At 37.8% G+C, this 26,518-nt stretch overlaps 1 protein-coding gene and 1 pseudogene across 10 annotated transcripts in view; both read left to right on the top strand.

Moving 5' to 3' along the window:
* The window catches only part of HMBOX1 (homeobox containing 1), a 188,758-nt gene that overhangs the window by 144,791 nt on the left and 17,449 nt on the right, over window positions 1-26,518 (top strand). The window lies entirely within an intron of this gene.
* LOC120860096 lies at window positions 8,318-9,854 on the top strand (annotated as a pseudogene).

Genomic DNA, 26,518 nt, shown 5'->3' with positions numbered 1-26,518 from the left:
GTAAAATTGCAGTTGTAATACATGTGTGAAGGAAAGGTACATTGTGCTTCAAGATCTTATAATGGAGGATGTGGTAACTTAGGGCTTCCCTGGTGGCTCAGCTGGTAAAGAATCTGCCTGCAATTCAGGAAACCTAGGTTTGATCCCTGGGCCAGGAAGATACCCTGGAGAAGGGAATAGCAAACTACTCCAGTATTATTTGGAGAATTCCGTGAACAGAGGAGCCTGGCCTGGTGGCCTATGGTCCACAGGTTGGCCAAGAGTTGGACATAATTTAATTAGGTCGAAAGGAAGTGGGGGCTTCCCTGGTAGCTCACTTGGTAAAGCATCTGTTTGCAAAGCATCGAGACCCTGGTTCGAATCCTGGTTTGGGAAGATCTGGTGGAGAAGTGACAGCCCATCCATTCCAATGTTCTTGGGCTTCCCTTGTGCCTCAGCTGGTAAAGAATTTGCCTGCAATGGGGGAGACCTGGGTTCTATCCCTGGGCTGGGAAGAACCCCTGGAGAAGGGAAAGGCTACCCACTCCAGTATTCTGGCCTGGAGAATTCCATAGACTCTGAAGTCCATGGGGGTCTCAAAGAGTCGGACATGACTGAGCAACTTTTACTATCACTTTCAAAGGAAGGGGGAAAATATTGCAGATAGAAAAGAGAACTATATTCATGTAGAACCATGCTCTCTGATGGTGGCCAGCTGTGGCTATTTAGATTTAAATCATATAAACTTTTAAAAGTTTAAAATTCAGTTCCTTAGTCACACTAGCCACATTTCAAGCACCCCATAGTCAAATATGGTTACTGACTATAGTTTTAGACAGCACAGATATATAACAAACATTTCTATCATCACAGAAAAGTTTGATGGGCAGCTCTAATACAGAACAACTATCTCATCTCCAACAGAAAAATAATGGTTAATATTTGACCAATAATGATTTTTTTAAATTTTTCTCTTTACTCAAAATCTTAAGGAATATCCAAATATAAATTAAAACCCAAACATTAAAATATTTCAGAAAATTTTCTGTGTGACCATGATAACATAAATATTTCACTAATTCACATATAAAATTATTATGCTTTTGCATCCTTTTCCACATCTGGCCCTGCTTTTCAAAGTACAAAATTGAATAATTCATCACTTATAATGATTAGTGTTTTCTCTCTAATTAGCATTCATTCATTCATTCACCTTTTCATTAAACATGTATTTTTTACACATTCCATTTGGTCTCCTGAGTTGCTTAATTGTAACAGTTGCTTTATACACCCAAACACCCATACATACACACACAAATTCCATGCTGTTTATTTGTTAAAGAGACCAAGGTATTTTATCCTGTCGATTTTCCCACATTTTAGATTTGGACAATTACATCCTCTTAGTGTTTCATTACATGATCCTGTATTTTCTGTAGACTGCTAGTTAGAGTCCTGCTTAGATTCTGGTTCAATTCTTTGGCATATAACTGGTGCTTTGTTCTTCCTATTACATCGTGTAAAGAGACACACAATATCTGCTTGTCCCCCATAATAAGTAGTTGTTGCTCAGTCATGTCCAACTGTTTGCAACCCCCTGAATTGCAGACACCAGGCTTCTCTGTCCTTCACCATCTCCTGGAGCTTGCTCAAACTCACATCAATTGAGTTGGTGATGCCATCCAACCATCTCATCCTCTGTCATCCCCTTCTCCTCCTGCCTTCAGTCTTTCCCAGCATCAGGCTCTTTTCTAATGAGTCAGCCCTTCACATCAAGTGGTCAAAGTATTGGAGCTTCAGCTTCAGCATCAGTCCTTCCAAATATTCAGGGTTGATTTCCTTTAGGATGACTGGTTTGATCTTTCCTCTCATTAACTCTCTTTTTTAACATCTATTTTTATTTATTTATTTGATTGTACCAGGTCTTAGTTGCATCACAAGGGATCTAGCTCCTGACCAGGGGTTGAATCCAGGCCCCCTGCATTGGGAGTGTAGAGTCTTAGTCATTGGACCACCAGGGAAGTCCCTTCTCATTCAATCTTTAGTTGCCTAGAAATATATTTTCTCATATACTTGGAGTGGAGAGATACGGTCATCTAAATAATTATAGAACTAAGGAATGAATGCTATTGTGAAAATGGTTTTTTAAATTTATGGGGTCTGGAGACTCAGGCAAGCAGAGGAGAGAGTCAGGAAGACTTTACCAAAGTGGTGACATTTTGGCTACATTTTGATGGGTGATGAATAGAAACTCATCAGTCTGAGAATCACAGAAAGGATAGTATGACGTTGGAGACTTTCTGTGGCTGAACGTAGGGTTTTTCATCAGGAGCATCTCTACTTAGGACTTCATCATACTATGCACTCTATAATTAAATAAGACCATGCTTAATTATACTATAGCTTTGTGTACCTGATCAGATTGGTCTGTTAGATAATGTTAGTAGGAGTATGGAAGATGGGCAAGACATCAGCCAGCTAAATATGTATTTGAACTTATACCACATACCTAGAGCCAAGGTAAAATAAATCTAAGTTGTAGAATCTGCCCTCAAAAATCTTGATAATAATAGCTTTACACTTTACCGTAGGATTCTACAGTGTATAATTATTGATCTTATTGATAATTGTTTTGCATGATAAGTGAATTTATTTAATCTTCACAATTCTGTACTATGGAATTTTATTATTTATAATTTATATATGTATGTGCTTCAGAGGAAAAAAGTGACTAGCTTATATGTAAATGGATTAAGCAGGGATATTTGGAGGCCGTTAGGGTAATCTATGCATCAGTGATAGGGCCCAAATTAATAATATTAAAGCAAAAGGAAAGAAAGTAGATAGAAGACAGTAGATAATCAGAAAAAAATTGCAGGAAAAAATCAACCTAACCTAGTTACAGATGGAACACAGAGATAACAGAGCAGGAAGTGTAAAATAATTTAGCAGTGGTGATGCTCAAAGAGCATTTATCTGGGAGATACCCTCTGTACCATTAGAAAATAGTTTGACTTTGGTCAAATCATTTAATGTCTCTTAACTCCCATCACCATATTTATAAAAAGAAGAGTTAAGTACTATGATAGATAATCATACAAACATGGTTTAGTCCCATTTTCACTTACTATTCTTTGGAAATTACAGTTTTCTGTAAAATGAAGTTGGTTATCAGAGTCAAGTGAGATAATATATGTGAAACACATAGTAGAACGCCTTTCTCATAAGCAGTGTTGAACACATGTCCTCTCTCTACCTAAACTCCTTCCACTAAGAGCTCTGACTGTGAGATCACCTTGAGATCTCTGTATGAGCAGATTTCAGTGGCCCTAGACATGGAGATTCAGGGGTCATCAGTGGGGTAGATACAGATAGAGCCATAAGTCAGAATGTACCGTTTATACATTCATCTCTTCTCTTTCTGTGTCTTCATTTATACTGTGTCTGCATTTTGAGAAGAGTTATGAAGAGCTAAATATGGCTGCAGAAACACTTAAAACCCTTCTGACTGATCTCATTTGAAATCCATGACCATGAACCTCAAATGGATCTCTAATTCTGCCAGACAGTCATACTGTACCTGCCAGGTTCATTCTTTCCCACTCTCCTAAACCATTATTTCACACTTTATTCTCTCTGCAATCTCCCCATGCTGTCACACAACGATCTTTTTTCCCATTTGAATGAGGAAAGTGAAGGACTTAGAGGAGAATTTCACTAACTACCCTGCTGTTCATATGTAACACAAACAGCCAGTGTTACTACTCCTTACCATCCCTGCAGCACTTCACTAATAGTCCTGAGTGCATATCTTAGTGGTGCCTGCCTTACAGTAGATTTATATAGATTTAAATAAAGATACTGATATAATTAATACACGGGCTTCCCTGATATAGACATAGATATATAGATAGATCACCTCTTTTTGGCCTTTTTCCACTTCTCTGACCTCATTGCATTGTCTGTACCACATATTTGACTTTTAAAATATCTAGTTCCAGAAATATTTGTCACAAAAGACAGTGTTGTATGATTCCGTTTATATGAAATACCCAGAATAAGTAAAGATATACAGACAGAAAGTAAATATGTGGTTTCCCAGGGCAGGGGAGGTTAGGGACATTGTGGGGGAGGATGAAGACTAAGGAGAGTGTTGGGTTTCCTTTTGGGGTGATGGAAATTTCTAAAACTGATTGTGATAATGCTTGCACAACTCTGGATATACTAAAAGCTACTAAACTGTACAATTAAAGTGGGTGAATTTGGGGGTATATAGCTTTAAAAAAAAAGTTATTTAGCACAGTATTGGGAGTTTCACATATATTTATCCTCCACATTTAAGTCTCATAACAGTCCTGGTTTCTTCTTTTTCTACTGAGGCAACCAGGGCTCTTAAGAGGTTGAGTACCTTCCCAGGGCCACAAAGCTAATAAGTGGCCTGGCCACATGTAGAACTTAGACAGTGCTTCCGATAGATTTGAGTTTTCCTTATTAACTAAGAGGAGTATATTTTTATTTGGGTGCACACTGATTGTTTTTAATATATGGACTTTACCTTTGATAATTTTGAAGTCTGATGCTACTAGATTAACATGTGATGCAACCTTCCTTGCTTAGGAGCTTTATGTAAATAGGAAGAGATAAAACAAAAATGAAAAAATGATTGATAATTGTTGAAGCTGGGTAATAGGTACATGGGAGTTCATGGGAATATTATAATTGTGTAGTTTTGAAATTTTTGTAATCAAAAGAGTTTTGTTATTAAAAAATAACAAAAAAATAACACGGGGACTTGACTAAGATTTTGATGGACAAAATAGAATTAGATAATTGACTAATATTCTTTAATCATTTATTTATAGCGCATCTGTTGTGTGCTAGCACTGAGCCAGGCTTACCTCAAGTGGTTTACATATTCACAAAGGGAAAGAGCATCATCTGCATCAAACATCTGAAATCCCTACAGATACAAATAACATAATGTAAGACTCAAATGTGATTTTTATTCAGCAAACCTAACTGTCCCTTTGTTTGTCCATTCAACAGAGGTATGAGGCCGAGTGCTAGGGATGTAGCAGGTGGATATGTTTGAGGGTGAAGACACAGAGGATGACGGATGGAGTGGACCTGAAGTGTCTTTAGCGTTTACGGTCAGAAGCTGTGCAGGCCTTGCAGCCCCAAAGCAGAGCATGTGATGGCTCTTTTCCTTTTAACCTTTCTGCCTTTGGTACTGGGGATTCTTTCAGCTTTAGAAGCAGGTGTGTCTTCAGAGTGTTTGGATATTTGACTGAGACACAAAAGAGTGAGACCTGACTACTGCGCCTGTCCTGGTTCAAGGGAGAAAGGTGAAAGAAATCTTGAGTCTCCTTATATAGGTTTTTCAGCTCAGTTAACCAAGATAGAGCAGCAACAACTTGAAGAAAGCTTTGACTAGACACAGGAATAAGTAAGAGCACCCTGGGGCATGTAGAAGCAATAGTATCCTCTTTGGAGCCATATATATGTTTATAGATTACTTCTGCTGTTATTTTTCATCAAGAGGAGCCGAATGATGAGTCTGTTCCTTGGTGTGTCCAAGAAAACGAAGGCAAAATGAATCTCTCTGTGTGTGTTTGTAATTAAGACTATTTCATGTGGTCTTTTTTTACAGAAACAGTACACCTATGATTTGTTTTTTGTTCCTTTTAGATTTTTTTCATGCTCATCTTCAGTGAGCTATTATAAAACAAAATTGTTACTTAAGCCCAGAACCCTCTGAAATTATAAGGAAAACATTTTTTATTGTTGTAACCTTTATCAATCTCCAAAACAACTTCAGAAAATTAATCCAAGTTATTCTCCCCAATAGGCAAAGAATCAGTATTTAAAATTTCAGCTTAAGAGTGTCTCTTCCCCTCACATTTAAGAATCTGAAAATCGTTTCTTCAGATAAAAGTTCCTCTTTATGAACAAAAATAACTTCATAGCCACGATACTATAACATACCAAAATTAAGTCTTAGCTCTGAATTTGCTGTCACTTCTATTAAGCTGACATGTTATACAGTCTGAATGTGAAATCTGAAGCAGAGACCTGGGTCTAGTACATTGTACATCCTGGGAGAATTAGCATAGAAGAGACAAATATGTTTGTAAAGTGTGTTTCTAGAATGTTGCTTGAGGTTTCTGTAATTTAATTCTCTTGGTCTTTACAGCATTTTGGAATTCTTCCCAGGACAGTTTATTAGTACTTGGATTTTGGTTTCAGTCTCTTTCCTTTCTCCTTTTTACTTATAATTTTTTCAGTGAGTACTTGGACTGTGAAGGTTAGGAAGACCAATAGTTCCAGAAACTAAGCTCTATATTTAACTGCAGACTGGGTGTGGCTCAAAAATTGCAATGCAAGCTTGCTAGTATTTTGCCAGTCATCAAAACCCTGACCTGCAGAGAACATTCCTTTTCCTAGTCTTCTGACTCTGAAATATGCTGAATTTTGATGATATATGGTGTGCACTTTTGTATGTGTAAATAAAATAAAGAGAGGGTCACGTAGGTTCAAACTTGAAGTGGTTCTGGAAGACTTGTTTCATCTGTGTTCTTTTATGGTAACCTCAAATGATATTAACCTGCCCTATATTCATGGTACCACTTCCCATTATCCTTTTATTACTTTTAATTACCACTGTGCAATTTAAAAATTTGTTACACAGGAAGTCTTCTCTAGTACATCCTTCATTCATGAAGCCACATTTTCTTTTAATGTTTTTATTTTGCTTGGCTTTATATAATTTAGTATTTCCTAATTACCATTAAAAAAGGGAGAAATAACTGCTTGTTCTCCTAGTAAAAATTTCCATCAATTAAAAAAACACTCTGTCTCTTGAGGAGAATCCTATTACTTTGTAAAAGGGAAAAATAATCAACTTTTCCTCTTTGGCAGTATCCTTTTGTATCCTTGTGTAGGGTAGCTTCCAGAATCATTTGGTGTCATTCATATTATACAGATATCCATGGAATAAGAGACCCTGCTCATTTCAGTAAGATTATACCTAGCCAGAAAAAAATTTGGAGCAGAAATACTTAAAAGTGCTTTCCTAATATTGCTTTTCCAAGAGATTGAGACCCATCCAGATGTTTCTTTAAATGACAACTCGTATCATGTGAACAATAAGGAGACTGTTTTGCCTTTGTTGTACAAAAATATATAAATTCCATCTGCTGACCACTGATTTGGTTTAAGCAACATTTAAGAACCTTCTCATGATTTCATTTGCTTGTATTTAGTCACCATTTGTGCAGAGAATAAAGAAAAGACCCTAAAGATCATCTAGTTCAAAGTTTGTTTTTTAAACAAGAATTAAGAAGTTAATTAAATTAGCTAAACTCCAGAAGAAATGAGTTTAAGTTGTTTATTCTGAACCCATAACCATGTGAACCATAGAATCTTTTTGTTAAACTTTCTGTTCTTTCGCTTTTTTATTTTTGTTAGATAAACATTTATTGTCTGCTGTGTGCTAAGTCGTATGCTAAGAATTGAGATACAGAGATGAATAAAACAAAAATCCTTATTGCATTTAACTTTCTTCCAGTCTGTGTTTCTTTATTCATCTCTCATTTCTCTTAGGCCCTCTTAATCTTCCATTTTCCCCTCCTAAATTCCTTTGTATATCTTTCTCAAGATACCTCACTTTCTGTTCTTTATCTTGCCAGAATATTTTCTTTTTTCTTTTTTTCTTTTTTCTTCTCATACTTTAAGTATGCTTCCTGCCTGCCCGCCTTTAATTCTCAAAACTGCACTGCTATATGATTCTGAATAATTTCTTGATATGTGTGGAGCCTTTGTTCTTACTAAGGCTCAGTGACTTTCGTTAGGAAAATACTTCTCACCCTAGAAGTAAATCTTTGAAAACTAGTTGCTTTGTATAACTACATGAATGAATAGACTAGCTTCAAAGAACAAAATCACCTCCGTGATAACCAAGTTCTATGAGACCAGTTATCTAGAATTTCATTTATACACACACACCCCCACACACATTATATATACACATACATATATATAAAATCTCCACATAATTTATCTCAGTATCTTGTTTGGTGGTCAGCTTGTATTTCGGTCCCTTAGTATCTCTGTTTCTAGTAATGAAATAACTTAAGGGTATTACAACCTGAAAAGGCAAAGAAATCATTGTTCACCTACCTTTTATCAGTCAAGATAATGAGAGAATTACTTCCTTCTTCCTTATAAAATGAAAAAACTAAAAACATTTCTCACTGCTTAGAAAAAGCTTACTTTTCCTATTTTTCATTTTATCTCCAAGAGTAAAACTCCTTCAGTATTTTACAATATTAGTAAAAAATTTGCACCTCATTTTCATCTTTCTGCGCTGCGCGGACACCCGCCGGTGGAGGAAGGAACAGCTCTGCCGCCCTTTGCTTCTTTTGTTGGGCTGCTCTTTCGGAGTCATGGCACCGTCGCTATGGAAGGGGCTGGCGGGCATCGGCCTCTTTGCCCTAGCCCATGCGGCCTTTTCCGCTGCGCAGCATCGTTCTTATATGCGATTAACAGAAAAGGAAGATAAATCACTGCCAATAGATATAGTTCTTCAGACACTTCTGGCCTTTGCAGTTACCTGTTATGGTATAGTTCAAATTGCAGGGGAGTTTAAAGATATGGATGTCACTTCAGAACTAAAAAATAAGACATTTGACACACTAAGGAATCACCCATCATTTTATGTATTTAATCATCGTGGTTGAGTACTGTTCTGGCCTTTGGGTACAACAAATTCTTCAAACCAAGATGCATTGTCCTCTAACACATCATTGAAGTTACGAAAACTTGAATTACTGCGTCGTTAAGATTTTTACAAATTATAATAACAGGACAGGACACAAAGCTGGAATATTGGATTTTGGGATACAAAACACTCCCCCATCAGTATTTATATTGATCGCTCAGACCTAATTTAAAAAGTCCATGACCCTTATTTGTACACTGTTAATCAAGTCATTAATGCAGTATAAGTTATCTGTGAAATGAGTCTTTGATCTTTCATAGAATTCTTTTTTCATTTAAAACAAATTCACATTTTTTGTAAAAGTCACTGCTTTGAGCACATTTCTTTGGAAAATGTTGATGGTTTTGTAATTATTTATTTTCTTAGATTTCTTTTGCACTACAGTTTTTAGGATCCTTTTGGAAATAGTGTGACTACTGCATTTTGCAGCATGAATGGTAGTGAATGGTCTTAAGTTCTTAACAACAAATGGATTTCTCTAAAGAGACCAAAATGGTGACTTATCAGTTTTTCTTATGCCCCCTAAAACGTGGCTCTGCTTCAGCAGATACTTACCAGTTTTTAATTTATCCATGACTTCTCACCCTACCCCACTCCCATATACCTCCTAACATCAGCTGTCTTGTTTCATTACTTCTCCAGGGTTCAGTGTGCAGTGAGCAATTTTTGTGTCAGAAATCCCTTGTCATAACAAATAGATTTAATAAACTCAACTCACGTAAAGCTACCTGTGTTCTCTTCATATATCTGTAAAAAGATGTCCCTAATTGATTATGTAGTGTAAGAATAGTTGAGGATAGACCAGAAAGACTATCCGTGAATTAATTATCCTGCCTATGTAGAAGAATAGTGATCACTGAAGAAAACTGATTCGTTGTTACTAGCCAGTTTAACTTATTCAAAGCCTCTGTTATTTTATTGCATACTAAACTAGTGAATTAGTTGGAGAAGGCAATGGCACCCCATTCCAGTACTCTTGCCTGGAAAATCCCATGGACGGAGGAGCCTGGTAGACTGCAGTCCATGGGGTCGTGAAGAGTCAGACACGACTGAGCGACTTCACTTCACTTTCATCTTGTTACGTTGCTGCTGAATTGAGGGCACTAGGTAAAGAGAATATCTTTTTCATATCTAGTATCAGAGGCCATGTGTCTGACCAAGATAGCAACTTTGGATAGGAAATTCTGAGAATTTGTTTTCAACTTCTTTACATTTAACTATGACAGCTTTTTGGCAAGTCACTAAGTTATTGCACGGAACATAGTGGTAAACTAACAGATATGACCTATGTAATTTCAAAGAAAAATGTGAATGAAATAATGTTAAGCAATAGAATAAAAATTACATTACTACAATAATGAAAAAGGAATAAACATGAAGATTGGGAGCAGCAATAAAAATTTTAAGTACATGGTTTGCCCTAAATGTCCAATAGTTTGTACATTTGAGGTTACTTTTTGTCTTTCTGTTTGTTTCTGATACTATAGTGGTTAAGAACACAGACTTTTTTAAAAAGTTATTTAGTATAATTGATCTATAGCATTGTGTTAATTTCTACTGTACAGCACAGTGATTCAGTTATACCTTTACATATATTCTTTTTTCATATTCTTTTCCATTATGGTCTTTCACAGGATACTGAATATAGTTCCCTGGGTTGGGAGGATCCCCTGGAGAAGGGCATGGCAACCCACTCCAGTATTTTTGCCTGGAGAATTCCATGGACAGAGGAGTCCATAAGGGTCAAAAAGAGTCAGACATGACTGAAGCAATCTAGCATTCATGCACACGCTATACAGCGGGACCCTGTTGTTTATCCATTCCATATATGCTGGTTTGCACCTGCTGGTCCCAAACTCCTAATCCATCCCTTCTCTACCCCAGCTCCCTCTTTGGTTACTGTAAGTTTGTTTTCTGTCTGTGAGTCTGTTTCTGTTACATAGATAAGTTTATTTGTCATACTTAGATTCTGTATATAAGTGATATCATATGACATTTGTCTTTCTTTTTCTGACTTAGCTCACTTAGTATGTGAAGTACTTATTCCACTTAGTAATCTCTAGGTCCATCCATCTGCAAATGGCATTATTCCATTCTTTTTTTGGCTGGGAAGTGTTGTGTCCCCCACATCTTCTGTATCCATTTACCTGTTGATGGACATTTAGGTTGTTTCCATGTTGGCTATTATAAGTAGTGCTGCAATGAACATTGGGGTGCATGTTTCTTTTTGAATTATACTTTTCTCTGGATGTATGCTCAGGAGTAGGATTGCAGGATCAAAACTTCTCTACTGCTTTCTCTAGTGGCTGCACCATTTGACATTCCCACCAACAGTGTAGGAAGGTTCCCTTTTCTCCATACGCCCTCTAGCATTTATTATTTGTAGGCTTTTTAAGATGGCCATTCTGACTGGTGTGAGGTGTTACCTCATTGTAGTTTTCATTAGTATTTCTCTAATAATTAGTGGTGTCGAACACCTTTTTATGTGCTTGTTAGCCATCTCTCTTCTTCGGAGGAATATCTGTTTAGGTCTTCTGCCCATTTTTTGATTGGGTTGTTTGTTTTATTTTTGTTAGTGAGCTGTTGTATATTTTGGAAGTTAAGTCTTTGTTAGTCACATGGTTTGCAAACATTTTCTACAGTCCGTAGGTTGTCTTTTTGTTTTGTTTATGGTTTCCTTTGCTGTGCGAAAAGCTTTTAAGTTTGATTAGGTCTTGTTTATTTTTGATTTTATTTCTATTCCCTTGGGAGACTGATCTAAGAAAACATTGGTACAATTTATCTCAGAAAATGTTTTGCCTATGTTCTCTTGTTAAGAATTTTTTGGTCCCATGTCTTATATTTTAAGTCTTTAATCAATTTTGAGTTTATTTTTTATATATAGTGTGAGAGTGTATTCTAACTTCATTGATTTACATACCATTATGCAACTTTCCCAGCACCACTTGCAGAAGAGACTATCTTTTCTCTGTTGTATATTCATGCCTCTTTTTTGGAAGATTAATTGATGGCAGGTGTGTGGGTTTATTTCTGGGCTCTCTATTCTGTTCTATTTTTTAATCCATATGTCTGTTTCTGTACAAATACCATGCTGTTTTGATTACTGTAGCTTTGTAGTATTCTTTGAAGTCTGAGAGGGTTATGCCTCCTGTTGTCCTTTTCCCTCAAGATTGCTTTGGGAATTCTGGGCCATTTATGGAAGAACATGGAATTTTTAGTTAGAAGGACTGGGGTTCTGATCTCAACTATCTTACTCACTAGGTATGTATCCTTAGACAAATTCCTTGCTGTAAAATGACAGTGACAGTCATACCTATCACATAGGAATGCTGTGATTTAATACTGAACAGTGGTGCGTGTAAAGTACTACCCACGGTACATGACACACATAATAGGTATTTAATAAATACATTCCTACTAGAAAAATGAGAACTTGCAGACAGAATCCTGGGTTTCTTCAAGTGGAATTTTCTGAAGAGCTACCATTTTCCTAAGCCTCAGCCAATAAAAGTCTATTTAGCATTTCTTTACTCAAAAGAAAGTCATTAATCACCTCTGTGCCAGTCACTGCACGAGTGCTGAAGCATATTTAAAGATGAGATTTTACCCTAGAAAGTGTCAGTCTAGTGGAGGAGTCCAGTTTTAAAATACAGAAGAGACAGGCACCAAGTCCAGCAGGACACAGAGGAGAATGGTGTGCGGAAGGCCCCCATGAGGTGACTGAAGCGAGGCCCTACAGGGCAGAAGGCTGGGAAAAGGAAGAGTGGCGTTCTGGGCAGTGGAAGCAGTATATGCAAAGGCACAGACGCGGGCAGAATCAGGTAACTGCAGTATATGGAGCCAGGCAGGAAATGAGGCTGGGGTTGCAGCCAGACCCTGGAAAACCCTTACATCGCCACAGCCGCAACATCTGTCTTCCTCAAGCATTCATATTTGCATCCATCCAAAATAGGGTTGTTCTAAAAACCCCTTAAGCCATTGTTTAGGCTGTCTGTGCCACTGTCCTCTCACATGTAAAGCGTTGACAATAGTCCTTTTATGACAAGGACTCAAATTATTTGTGGGGATGGGGGTGGGTCTTTATGTCTAATATCTCTAAAACATCCTAGGAATCAAAAACTTGAAATTGTTTCAGGAATTTTGTCCTTTCACTGCTGAGGGCCTGGATTTGGTCCCTGGTCGGGGAACTAAGATCCTACAAGCTGCATGGTACATCTGAAGGAAATAAAAAACTGAAACTTTTGAAAATCTTCTCAGCCTTCCTTTTAAAAGACAGGAGCCAAAGTGATACTCCCTTTTCTATGTGGCAAGGAAATATGTTGAAATTCCAGCCATTTTCACTTCAACTTTTTGACCCATTGTTTTTCCCTGCTAAAATTTTTATTATAAAGGTGGATTATTATAAAATTATAAAACCCAATTTTCCTACTGACTTCTGTTATAGCAGTACATTGTTAGGAAAAAAATGTGAGCCATAACGTTACCAGAATGAATTATTTCATCATCTGTTAAGTAAATTTTACTGGATACTTCAGTGACGTAGTTCATGTGCCCCTGCAGCCTAGGGTTTGGATACAGCCAGCTGGCTCAGAGGCAAGCAGAGTGCTCTGCATAAAGTCAAACATCCGTAAGTGTTGCCTGAACTTGATGGAACTGACTACTTAAGAAGCCTCTACAACTGAAACAATATTAGAAAATGGTGGTTTCCATCTCCTCCACCAGACATATTAGACTTGGGGAGAGTATAGAGTAATACAATATTTTCTGATTTTGTTAAATTGTGAGGCATTGAATTCAACAGTGAACAATAATTTGATCATTTAAAGTGATCCATTAAGAATGACTCAGAAACAGCAGAAAATTTACTTCTAAATGCCTCAGTGTCATTTTTCCTTAGCCTGATCATTGTATTATTTTCCCCCCACAGAAACAGCTCTGTGGGGCTTGAATTGGGTCCTGTAGAATCTAAGGGTTGTCTTGCCTTCACTGCAGCCCCTGGCAAGCTGGTCTTCCTTTTCCTCTCTTCTGATGTCATTGCTGTTCTAGGATAGAAAATGCTGCAAGAATACATTATAAATTTTGGAATTAATGGATGCTGGAAGATGAATTTTAAAAAGAGTTTAACCTCTTTAATACTCCTTATGGAATGACTCGGGTAGAACATAATGAACTACACCTCCTGTATCTCTGCAAATAGAAGGAAGTTCTTAACATTTATATAAGACAGCAACAGCCTGAACATGACCTCATTTCAATCCATTAGACTATTTGAGGAAAAAAACAACAAAACTTTCCCACTTATTGACAAGTAAAGTTATCCCAATCCATTTCTCATAGCCAGTAAGAAGATGAACTGTCCTTAAATGCATTTTAAAATTGGCAAATTACACTTCCTGGTTCCTCTTTGGTCAACCAGAAATAGCCAGAAGAGAAATTATCATGATTTTTTTTTTTTGAGGCAGATTAAAAATTCTCCCCATCCTTATTTGGAATATGTGCCTACAGTTTTATTTGGTGCAAACAACAGACCGCTCATCTCTCTAGTCCCTGAGCCAATTCAACCAGACAAAAGACTCCGTTTTCCTTATGTTGCCCTGTGGCCACAGTTTACAAAGAAATGAAGTATAGTTGGGTAAGTGTTGGTGTTGTATGTAATGAATCACCAGTGAAGATATGATTCATCCCAGAAGCAGAATTATATGCATCATATTATAAAAATTAATACTGATGGAGATCAGTTTATATACTAACTGAAAAATATACACAGAAAATGAGTGAGCTTTTTCTTTTATAAACTCAACCAACATTTATTGAAGTTCAGTTTCATCAGTTCAGTCGCTCAGTCGTGTTCAACTCTGCAATCCCATGGACTGCAGAATGCCAAGCTTTCCTGTCCCTCACCAACTCCTGGAGCCTACTCAAACTCACGTCCATCACATTGGTGATGCCATCCAACCATCTCATCCTCTGTCGTCCCCTTCTCCTCCTGCCTTCAATCTTTCCCAGCATCAGGGTCTTTTCCAATGAGTTGGTTCTTCACATCAGGTGACCAGAGTATTGGAGTTTCAGCTTCAACATCAGTCCTTCCAATGAATATTCAGGACTGATTTCCTTTAGGATTGACTGGTTGGATCTCCTTGCAGTCCAGGGGACTCTCAAGAGTCTTCTCTAACACCACAATTCAAAAGCATCAGTTCTTCTGTGCTCAGCTTTCTTTTTATAATCCAACTCTCACACCCATACATGACTACTGGAAAAACCATAGCTTTGACTAGATGGACGTTTGGTGGCAAAGTAATGTCTCTGACTTTTAATATGCTGTCTAGGTTGGTCATAGCTTTTCTTCCAAGGAGTAAGCATCTTTAAATTTCATGGCTGCAGTCACCATCTGCAGTGATTTTGGAGACCAAGAAAATCAAGTCTGTCACCGTTTCCATTGTATCCCCATCTATTTCCCATGAAGTGATAGGACCAGATGCCATGATTTTAGTTTTCTGAATGTTGAGCTTTAAGCCAACTTTTTCACTCTCCTCTTTCATTTTCATCACGAGGCTCTTTAGTTTTTCTTCACTTTCTGCCATAAGGGTGGTGTCATCTGCATATCTGAGGTTATTGATATTTCTCCCGGCAATCTTGATTCCAGTTTGTGTTTCTTCCAGCCCTGCATTTCGCATGATGTACTCTGCATAGAAGTTAAATAAGCAGGGTGACTATACAGCCTTCACGTACTCCTTTTCCAATTTGGAACCAGTCTGTTGTTCCAGTTCCAGTTCTAACTTGCTTCTTGACCTGCATACAGATTTCTCAGGAGGCAGGTTAGGTGGGCTGGTATTCGTATCTCTTGAAGAATTGTCCACAGTTGTTGTGATCCACACTGTCAAAGGCTTTGGCCTAGTCAATAAAGCAGAAATAGATGTTTTTCTGGAACTCTCTTGCTTTTCCGATGATCCAGCGGATGTTGGCTGTTTGATCTCTGGTTCCTCTGCCTTTTCTAAAACCAGCTCGAACATCTGGAAGTTCACAGTTCTCATACTGTTGAAGCCTGGCTTGGAGAATTTTGAGCATTATTTTGCTAGTGTGTGAGATGAGTGCAATTGTGCAGTAGTTTGAACATTCTTTGGCATTGCCTTTCTTTGAGATTGGATTGAAAACTGACCTTTTCCAGTCCTGTGGCCACTCCTGAGTTTTCCAGATTTGCTGGCCTATTGAGTGTAGCACTTTCATAGTGTCATCTTTTAGGACTTCAAAGAGCTCAACTGGAATTCCATCACCTCCACTAGCTTTGTTCATAGTGATGCTTCCTAAGGCCCACTTGACTTTGCATTCCAGGATGTCTGGCTCTAGGTGAGTGGTCACACCATCATGATTACCTGAGTCATGAAGATCTTTTTTGTATAGTTCTTCTGTGTATTCTTGCCATCTATTCTTAATATCTTCTGCTTCTGTTAGGTCCATACCATTTCTGTCCTTTATTGTGCTCATCTTTGCATGAGATGTTCCTTTGATATCTCTGATTTTCATGAAGAGATCTCTGGTCTTTCCCATTCTGTTGTTTTCCTCTCTTTCTTTGCATTGATCACTGAGGAAGGCTTATCTCTCCTTGGCTATTCTTGGGAACTCTGCTTTCAAATGAGTGTATCTTTCCATTTCTCCTTTGCTTTTAGCTTCTCTTTTCTCGGCTATTTGTAAGCCCTCCTCAGAGTATCATTTTGCAATTTTTCATTTCTTTTTTGGGGGGATGGTCTTGATCACTGCCTCCTATACAATGTCACAAACCTCCATTCATAGTTCTTCAGGCACTCTATCAGATCTAATCTCTTGAATCTATTTGTCACTTCCACTGTATAATCTTAAGGGATTTGATTTAGGTCATACCTGAATGATCTAGTGGTTTTCCCTACTTTCTTCAATTTAAGTCTGAATTTGGCAATAAGGAGTTGATGACCTGAGCCACAGTCAGCCCCAGTCTTGTTTCTGCTGACTGTATAGAGCTTCTCCATCTTTGGGTGCAAAGAATATAATCAGTCTGATTTCAGTGTTGACCATCTGGTGATGTCCATGTGTAGAGTCATCTCTTGTGGTGTTGGAAGAGGGTGTTTGCTATGACCAGTGCATTCTCTTGGCAAAACTCCGTTAGCATTTGACCTGCTTCGTTTTCATACCACTCCTTATGATAGACACTGGTTGGGATCCATTGATTAGCAATACAGACATGGAAATCATTCTTGATAGAATAGACATTCACAGCACACACCCAGTTTGTCGTGTGTGCTTGGTGTTTGAAGATCTCCAAGTAGTGCAGTTTGAACCTGTGGGTAGATATTCTACTTCTGTTTTAGTTGCCTTTTGGTTGAGGAACCATGTATGGACCTTGTAATTTCAGTGATAGCATATAAAAGTGGTCTTTTTGAAAAGCTGCGTATCATAGAAATCTCAGTCATAATGGTGCCTCATCCACATATTCTATTTTATTGGTTCCTACTTTGTCACATCATACACTTAAAGCCAGAGACAAACCTATAGTTCTAACCATTTTGAGACTGCCCTATAGTTCCCATTCTTCTGGGGATAGAAACGTTAATTTGTCATCAAAATACCTTCCCTGGAACATGACTGTATGCCAGATTTGCTCTAATATCACTGTGAAGAAATTCATTGTGTACAATTAGTAAGATAACCTTTCGGTTCTGACAGTAGTGCTGGAAATAGATTGTTTTTGGTCAAGTGTTATCAGAATTAATTTGACTTTTTAAAGGCAATTAAGCAGTCATTTATGTATATCCTGGGTAGTTTGATTGACTAAACTAAAAACAGCAGCAAACCCATAACACAGGAAATAAAAAAGTAGGTTTAAGAGAAAGTAGCACGTACCTTTAAATACAAGGTATTGTTTCTCCCTCTTCAGAGAGGTATCAGAATAATCCCAATCAGTGAACCTCTGATTCTCTAAAGAATCTAGGCTGTTGTCCATGTTTGGTTTGCTATTTGTTGAGACTCCCCCGAGAGGACAGGTTCTCATTTTAGGTACAGACCATATCCTTTTAGCAAGAGGTGGTCGTTTTGTAGAAGTGTAGTATTGATCATAAGAAAAAGCATGCAGGAATCAGTGGATTGATTTTATCAATCTTGTTCTATTGATCTTCATATTATAGTAAATTGTTGGTCAGGAGTGTCAGGTTGGTAAAGGGCGAGTTTATAATTCAGTGCTTTCTAATTAAAAATGGGCTCTCTGCCTCAGGATTACTTATACACCAGTTGTAAGAAACTTGACAATTCCAGATCACCTTGTGTGTATGTTAGTTGCTCAGTCGTGTCTGACTGCAAACCTGTGCCCGCCAGGCTCCTCTGTGCATGGGATTTTCCAGATAAGAATACTGCAGTGGGTAGCCATTCCCTTCTCCAGGGGGATCTTCCCTCCCAGGGATCAGACTTGGGTCTCCTGCATTGCAGGCGGATTCTTTACCATCTGGGCCACCAGGGAACCCTCCAGATCACCTTGCAGATCTTTGCTAATTCCTAACAAAGGCTGACAAAACAGAGAGGAAATACAGCTGCTCTCGGCCTGATGGGAAGCAGAGGCAGCAAGGGGCCTTGACCTCGCCTTGACTGAGATATGGTAGATGCGGTTCACTCTCCCAGGTAACATGGTTTCTGCTGGTATGAAGTTCACCTAATTATCACTGGCATTTGGACCAGCAAAACCAAACACTGCCCTCTTATGCATGTTCTTTTTCTTATTAAAATAAAATGTAGAGTGAGCAACATTTAATGAATTCAGTGGCATGCAGTCGAGAGACATGTCTTAAGAGAAGTACCATTTCTCAGTTGTTTTTCTTTAAGGTGGTTAGAATTTGTCAATTTTACTGTTTTTGCCTGACAACTCCAGAAAATTGCCTACACTCTTCTTTTTCAGTCTTCATAGGACTGATGAGTAAAAAGGTAATACATATTAGAAGGCAGACTTGTTCTACATGGTCACATAGAAACTCACACCGAATCTCTGCTGTGATAGGACTCACACCAAATCTCTGCTGTGATAGTACTTCATTTAGGGTTGCATGTTGCTGGACAAATGATAAACCTGTGTTGCTTCTAAGTTTTAGTGATTGGATAAAATGTATTAAACACTCAGTTCCTAAATTCACTGTTACCCTTGAAATCTGTTTATCAAATAGCAAGTAAGTTCTCGTGGCAGTTAGTGTGCTTCAAATGAATATAACATTTAAACACAGAACCTTTGCAATGAAGGATCTTGGGTGATGCAGATTTTATCAGGGTACGTTTCATACATGGTATCTATAATTTTGTCATATATGGAATTTTCTTTTTTACATTCGTGAAGAAAAGCCATTATGAGGACTTGGAAGCTTTTTGTGGTGCTAGTGTCTGAAGAGTTACTACTTACTCTGCTACAGTAGGCTGAAGTGAAGTGAAAGTTGCTCGCTCCTGTCCAACTCTTTGTGATCCCATGTACTACACAGTCCATGGAATTCTCCAGGCCAGAATACTGGATTTGGTAGCCTTTCCCTTCTCAAGGGGATCTCCCCAACCCTGGGATCAAACCTAGGTCTCCCGCGTTACAGGCAAATTCTTTACCAGCTAAACCATAGTTAACTGTGCTAGATATATTCTTTAAATGTGTATGGATGTTGTGTTTCAAAGGAGAAGTCCCAGAGTTTATTAAATTCTCCTGCCCCATTTAGAAAAGGTAGTTCCGTGTTATTATGGTTATTATGGTCTCCAGAGCAATTACATTTCCTTTCCCAGGAGTAAAAAGCCCTTAGGTATAGCTGCAGTCCCGGGGCTGTCAAGGGGTTCTCACTAATCTGTCACGTTTTTGCTTCTGGGAGCTCTTGTGAAATTTATAGGAGTTTGGTTTAGGTGATTCATTGCTACGGAGGTTTGGCATCTTAAAGAACGTCTGAAACAATACTATATCATAGCTAAATAATGACCACCATTCCTGTGGGCCCTTTGAGCCAAAGACCTGAGTCAGGAAACTTGAGTTCTGGGCTGTATGACCTTGAACAAGTCAAGTCTCCTTTCTGGCTCTTCATTTGTCAAGTCTGTGTCTTCATCTGCAGAATGAAGAGGCTGACTTGGTAATATCTCCTTCCAGCTTAAAGTTCCTTGATTCTTTGTAAGAATATACTCTGTGGTATATCTAAATCCATGTGTAATGAACTGTGGTATGGGATTTCATTGCATTTATGAATTAAGATTCCAAAAGTCAGCCTCTCGTATCTGAATCCTTTTATAGGTCAGTACTAATTTTTCTACTTAAAGTCTTCCCTTTTCACAGGCTTTTCTATTCTAAAACTTTAAGATGCTGCAAAGTCTCAAAAACTTCGCTACTTCTGTATTAGGACTCATTTATATTTTAGCTTTTACTTGGTAGGTCATGTGAACCTCCCCAAAGTCTGATTTAGAGGGAGCATTATTTAAGTCTGTAGAATTAGAAGTGAACCCTTATTCTTAAAACATACATTAGTATAGAACATCTTTTGTCATACTTTAGTGTGTTTATTTAATAGATGTTTAAAGTATGAATGTTTGTCGCCAAAAAACATTAAGATAAACTAAGACATCTATTTAAAAATAATTTTGTGCAGTTCTATTTTGTTCACACTTTGGGAGAGCAAACTTTATTTTCAAATAATGCTTTTTTGATTACAAAATTAGTACATACTCACTACATAAAAAATGGGGAAATGCAGGAAAATGTAAAGAAGAACATTGAAACGCCCTTAACACCACAGATAATCATTAATATTTCAGTGTGTTTCTTTTCAGCTATTTTTCTGTTATGTATGTATCTGCATATCTTCTAAACAGAAGAAGGTTGTATAAGAATATACTATAATTTTTTACATGCTGCTGCTGCTAAGTCACTTCAGTTGTGTCTGACTCTGTGCGACCCCATAGACCGCAGCCCACCAGGCTCCTCCGTCCCTGGGATTCTCCAGGCAAGAACACTGGAGTGAGTTGCCATTTCCTTCTCCAGAGCATAAAAGTGAAAAGTGAAAGTCAAGTCGCTCAGTCGTGTCCAACTCTTAGCGACCCCATAGACTGTAGCCTACCAGGCTCCTCCATCCATGGGATTTTCTAGGCAAGAGTACTGGAGTGGGGTGCCATTGCCTTCTCTAAATTTGTTACCTAGTCCTCTGCAATTGGACATGTGTGTTGACAGCTGTGTCTAGCTCAGGTCCTTACTTCATAACTGCTTATGTTGCCAGTTTGTAAATAGATACAGGGATGGTAAAAGAAAGAAAAGTATTTTGAAAAGCAGTTTTTAAAAAAATTAATCAGAGTTAGTTTTTGTAATACTACATAACCCAGTTTATTTTTATCTTGGGTAATTTTTTATTAGAAAATTAATAGTAACAGATTGTAAACTATTGTAAAGAAGAAAATAATATTTACAGTCACAAATAACCACGAAAAATATTTTGGTACATTTACATTTAGTATTTCTATCTATGTGTACTTTAAAAATGATTAGAATAAGTCATATCTGGTTTTGTAGCCTGCTTTTTTTCACTGACATTTTGCAGTGTCATTTAGTGCTTTTTGAAAACATGATTTTTTTAAACGGCTCCTCCTTTTTTCTTCAAATGCCTATACCATAATCATATTTAACAATTATTACTGTAGGAGACATTTAAAGTCTTCCCAGCTTTGCCCTGTTAAAACAGTACTGACACAGACACCCTTGTTCTTACCTTGTCTTAAAAACAATATGACCAACTCCTTCTAAAGCTGAATTCACCCTCGTCACTGGCCTTGAGCACACTGCCCTTTCCCCTGCCGCCTGCTTTCTGTGTGTGCTGTGTCTTTTTAGTCAGTGAAAAAATCTCCATTTTTGCTTATCTGGAGGGTAAAAAGCTCTGTTTTAGTTTTGTCTATGTTTAAACTACTCTGATTACTAATGAGACTAGTTTCCCTGTTTATTAATCATTCATACTTCATCTTTTGGTATTTGTTCCTTTCCTTTACCCATTTTTCTGTTGTGTATCCATGTTTTCTGCTTGACTTGTATATTAATTCTTTATGGAATGAGCTCATTAACCCTTTCTGCTATATATTTGCAATTTATTTCACTTTTATTTAAATGTAGGTAAGTGCACCACTTTATTCTTGTGTGACTACCTCCATCCCTTAGGCCTCTTCTTTCAGATGTTTTCTTTTACATTTGGCCATAAAACATTGAGTTTGTAAGGTGAAGATCTAATTTGGTCTTATTTTCCAAATAACCAGTTTTCCCTTTCTTAAGATTTAAAATTATTTCTCGCATATGAAGTTACTATGTTTTTTGGTTCTATATACTATCAATTCTTGAACCACAATTACGGTTATCATATAATTTTACAATATTTGATGAGAGGGCCCATTCACTAATATTTATTTTTAAAATGTTCTTAACCATTCTCATCTGTTTTTTCAGGTGAGCATTAAAATAGCATTGCTGACACCACTCTCACTGAGAAAAAAAGAAGGGAAAAAATACATAATTGAAGTTAAACCTAAAAATTAATTTGGGAAGAAGTGTCACTGTCATATTATTTATTCTTTTCTAAGAATGGTTGTACGCCTCTCCATTTCTTGTATCTTTTTTATACCTGTCAGTGAAATAAGTAACAGTTTTAGTTTTTTGTATATTTTATATATTTTTCTTGTTGGATATTTTTATTTTAATTCTCATTTTTCTTGCACTCATGAATATAGGCCTTTTTTCTGTTAAGTTGTCCAGCTGCTTATTGATACACGGGAAAGTTTTAGTATCTTTGTTGGTCTGTTTAGTCCCCAGCAATCTGATTGATTATTTCTGAGACAATTTGAATATACCCCTTAGTTTTCTTGGTATAGTATAATATGCTAATGATATTTTTGTGGCCCTCCTTCCCAGTTTGTTTCTTAATTCGCTTTCATGTCCTATTGTAATGACTTGGACTTGTAGAAAAACATTAAATTGTAACAAGAGAAAAGGTTGTATTGGGGATGGTGGGCTCTGTTGCCCAGTTTCTGATTTAATTTAGATGCTGCTAGTATTTCCTCATAGTTCAGTAGGTAAAAAATCTGCCTGCAATGCAGGACACACAGGTTCGATTCCTGGGTCAGGAAGATCCCCCGGAGAAGGAAATGGCAGCCCACTCCAATATTCTTGCCTGGGAAATCCCATGGACAGAGGAACCTGGCAAGCTACAGTCCCATGGGGTCGCAAGACCACCACAACCGCTAGCATTTTATCATCTTATTAATGTTACTAGTTATTGTTTTTCCAACATATTATTGTGAAAAATTTTAAACATACAGCAGAGCTGAAAGAATTTTACAGTTATCACCTAGATTCTACCATTGTTATACTATACTTGTTTTCTTATACATCTCTTAGCAGATTTTTTTTTTTTACTATTGGTAATAGTCTTTGTTGTATTGCAGAAATATTTATCTGTACTTAGTGTTCCAAGATTTTAAAAAATAAGCACTGCTAAATTAGTTGCTGAAGATAGAGATGAATATAGCAATCCCTTAGCTCCATTTGTTATCATGAAGTAGCCAATCTAAAAAGTCAGTAAAGCTTTGAAATAGGGATTTAATATGAAAACTATTCAAATGGAGGACAGTGTTAAGCATCAGAAGGGTAGCAGCCAATTTTGGATTATAGAAGGAAAAATAATTGAAGTTGGAATTTTTCTGTATTTGACCAGACTTTCAAGAGAATGCCTCATTCAGGTGTTTACTTACAGAAATCAGAAATAGCTGCTTATTTCAGTTTGCCTGCCCGGTGTAGTTCTATACTGAAATGGTGTCCATTAAGCTATGATAGTTGAATCACAGTATCTCTTAAGACCATCCCATTCTTTTTTTACTGATTCTATTTACCCAGAGTATTTGTTTTGTAGGGCTGACATAACAGATTTCCACAAACTTGGTGGCTTAGAACAGCAGAAGTGTATTTCTCACAGTTCTGGAAGCCACAATCTGAAGTCAAGGTGTCAGCAGAGTGGGTTCCTTTGGGAGGTTCTGAGGGTAGAAACCCTCCCACACGTCTAGCTTTGGTGAGCTGTCAAGAGGTCCTTGGCATTCCTGAAACTTGCAGACCCATCACTCTGCTTTCATTTCTGCACTGTCTTCTCTGTTTGTGTTCTTTTCTTTCTCTTATGAGGACACTCATCGCATTTAGGGCATAGTGTGACCTCATCGCAGTCCTTCCCATAATTACATCCGCAGAGACCCAATTTTATATACAATCACTTCCTGAGGTTCCAGGTGGACGTGAATTTTCAGGTGACGCTCTTCACCCCACTGCACCCAGCAACTTCCTTAGCAAGCAGGAATGGAAAGAGCGTGGGCCTGGAGGTCAGGAAGCTTGGTTCTAATCCGAGCCAGCTCTGTAATTTTGGGGAGCTTATTATCTGTAAGCTTATCATTGTCCCCATTTCCCCCGTCTTTCCAAGTCCCTGATTGTCCTAAAGTTCACAGTAAATGACGAGCAGTTGTATACATGGCTGACTTCCAGCTCTGCTTCTCCTGTTTCTCTCTGACTCCTGGTTGTTTCTCAGGGATATTTTAAGGTATGATTAGTATCAGAGGAGCTTTGAGATCGTTGGATAAAATATAAGGTGTCACTCTCCTGGTTTGTAACTGAACTGAGGATGTCATTAGGCTTTTATGGATTAACCAAAGAGAGGTGCTGTACTTGGAGAAAGTACATTTCTGTCATCTCTTGCTTCCCTGTTATTTAAAACAACTACCACCACTACCCCCCCCCAAAAAAAAAGAAATATTTTAATTATTTTGTTGTTGCTGAAGACCATTTAACACATAGATGCTCTCTCAACGTGGATATGGGACAACTAGGTTCCAAACTATTTCAGTTTAATGGTATTCTTTCCTGCTCTCCACCCAGTAATTATACTTAGTGATAAAGAAATACACACTGGATTATAGATAGTGAGCCCTGCCTGACAATCCTGAAATGTTATTTTTTTAATTACTAAAGTGATGAGGTTTAAATCTCTCTTCAGGGGAGATAGTTCATTTAAAAACACAGGGTAGGGGAGCGACGTGGGAATAAGTTCATTTACATGGCATTATCCTGGCAGATCAGACAGTAAAGAATCTGCCTGCAATGCAGGAGACTTGGGTTCGATCCCTGGGTCGGGAAGATAACCTGGAGAGGGAAATGGCAACTCACTCCAGTATTCTTGCCTGGGAATTCCATGGACAGTGAAGCCTGGCTGAGTACACTCCGTGGGGTGGGACACGACTGAGAGACACACACGCACAACCTTGCATGGGGTCGCAGAGAGAGGGACACGACTGAGGGACAGACACACACATACACACACCTTGCTTAGAGAGCCAGTTCCTATCTTTTCTATGTGCTCCCTGAGACACAATAGGAGGAACTTTCTGGTTGTCGTTTTTTATAGACTTAGGTGCTATTGAAATGAAGGTGCTTCAAGGACATTTCCATTTGTTACCAGCTTATGGTATCTCATCTCATGTAAATGATTTTGCCACTTCTCATTTTAATTCTTTGCTGTCATTGTCTTGCAAAGTGATCATTTGGTTTCTCTCTGTGAAGATACTCACTGATCATTCGGCTGACAATGTCCTTTGTCGATAAAGTGTAGTGCCCTTAGGATTTATTTTATTGCTTTTATATTACTACCTGTAGATTTCTGTTTACATGTCTTTCCCTTTTTAGTCTTATAAAATGTCCAGGGACATAAACATTCTTATATGGGACAGAAGTGTATTTCAGAAACAGGTCCCTTTCAGAGACTCAAAGCCAAGTTCTCCCACAGTTTATCCACCTGGTAACAGTAGAAATATCTAATCCTTTGACATAATTTAAGGATGAAATGCCAGGAGGTGAATAAGGTAGTATTCCTAAGGCTGTCTTCATTTGGTGGAAGGGAGGAAGTGGTGCCTAAACCCAGGAAGTGAGGGTGTCTTGAATTTTTATTACCATCCCAGTGTCTCTTCTATTTTATCTTTCCTTGTATTCCCATGCCTTAGCCTACTTCAGATCTTCTCCTCAGCTTTTACCACAGCTGCATAACTAACTTTTACCTCTAGGATCACCAGAGATACTGCCATACAAAATGTGTTTGATCATATAATACCCTTGCTTAAAACCTTTGTCTGGTTGCCTGAAGTTAAGTGCAAACTCTATTATACTCTTTAAAATATGGACCCAATATTTTTCTTCAGTTTGACCCCCAGTCACCCATCTCATGTACATTTCATCCACACTGAACTCCTCATTCTCAGAACATTTTAAGCTCTTTTATAACTCCCTTCCTTTTATATGTTGCTTCCTTTCCCTCATGCTATTTTACTTTATCCACCCTCCATGCTCTGCCTTCAAGAAACCTGCACAAATGTTGATTCTTCTCTGTTCCCATATACTACATTCATTCCACTAATGCAGTCCATTTTACAGTGAGCTCTATAATGTGTTTTGTTACGTACATGTATCTCCAGTGGTTACACTAGGAGGCTCTGCATGGTTTATCTTTGCCACCATTTTGCCAATTGCTTGGTATAAACTAGGACTCAGTCAACATTTTGAGTTGACTAAATAATTAATTATATTTAAAAGCAGTCATTAGACTTATTTCTCAACTTTACTGATAGTCTATTGGTTATGTATAGTTCAAAAATAAACACTACTAACATAATTGTATTCAGCTGTATCTTAGAAACCTCTGAATGAAGTGAGGGAAGACAGTGCATTGTACAATACGG

The sequence above is a fragment of the Oryx dammah genome, unplaced genomic scaffold (assembly GCF_014754425.2).
Source record: "Oryx dammah isolate SB20612 unplaced genomic scaffold, SCBI_Odam_1.1 HiC_scaffold_1, whole genome shotgun sequence".
In the NCBI taxonomy this organism is placed as follows: Eukaryota; Metazoa; Chordata; class Mammalia; order Artiodactyla; family Bovidae; genus Oryx; species Oryx dammah.
This window is presented reverse-complemented; position numbering and strand designations above follow the sequence as displayed.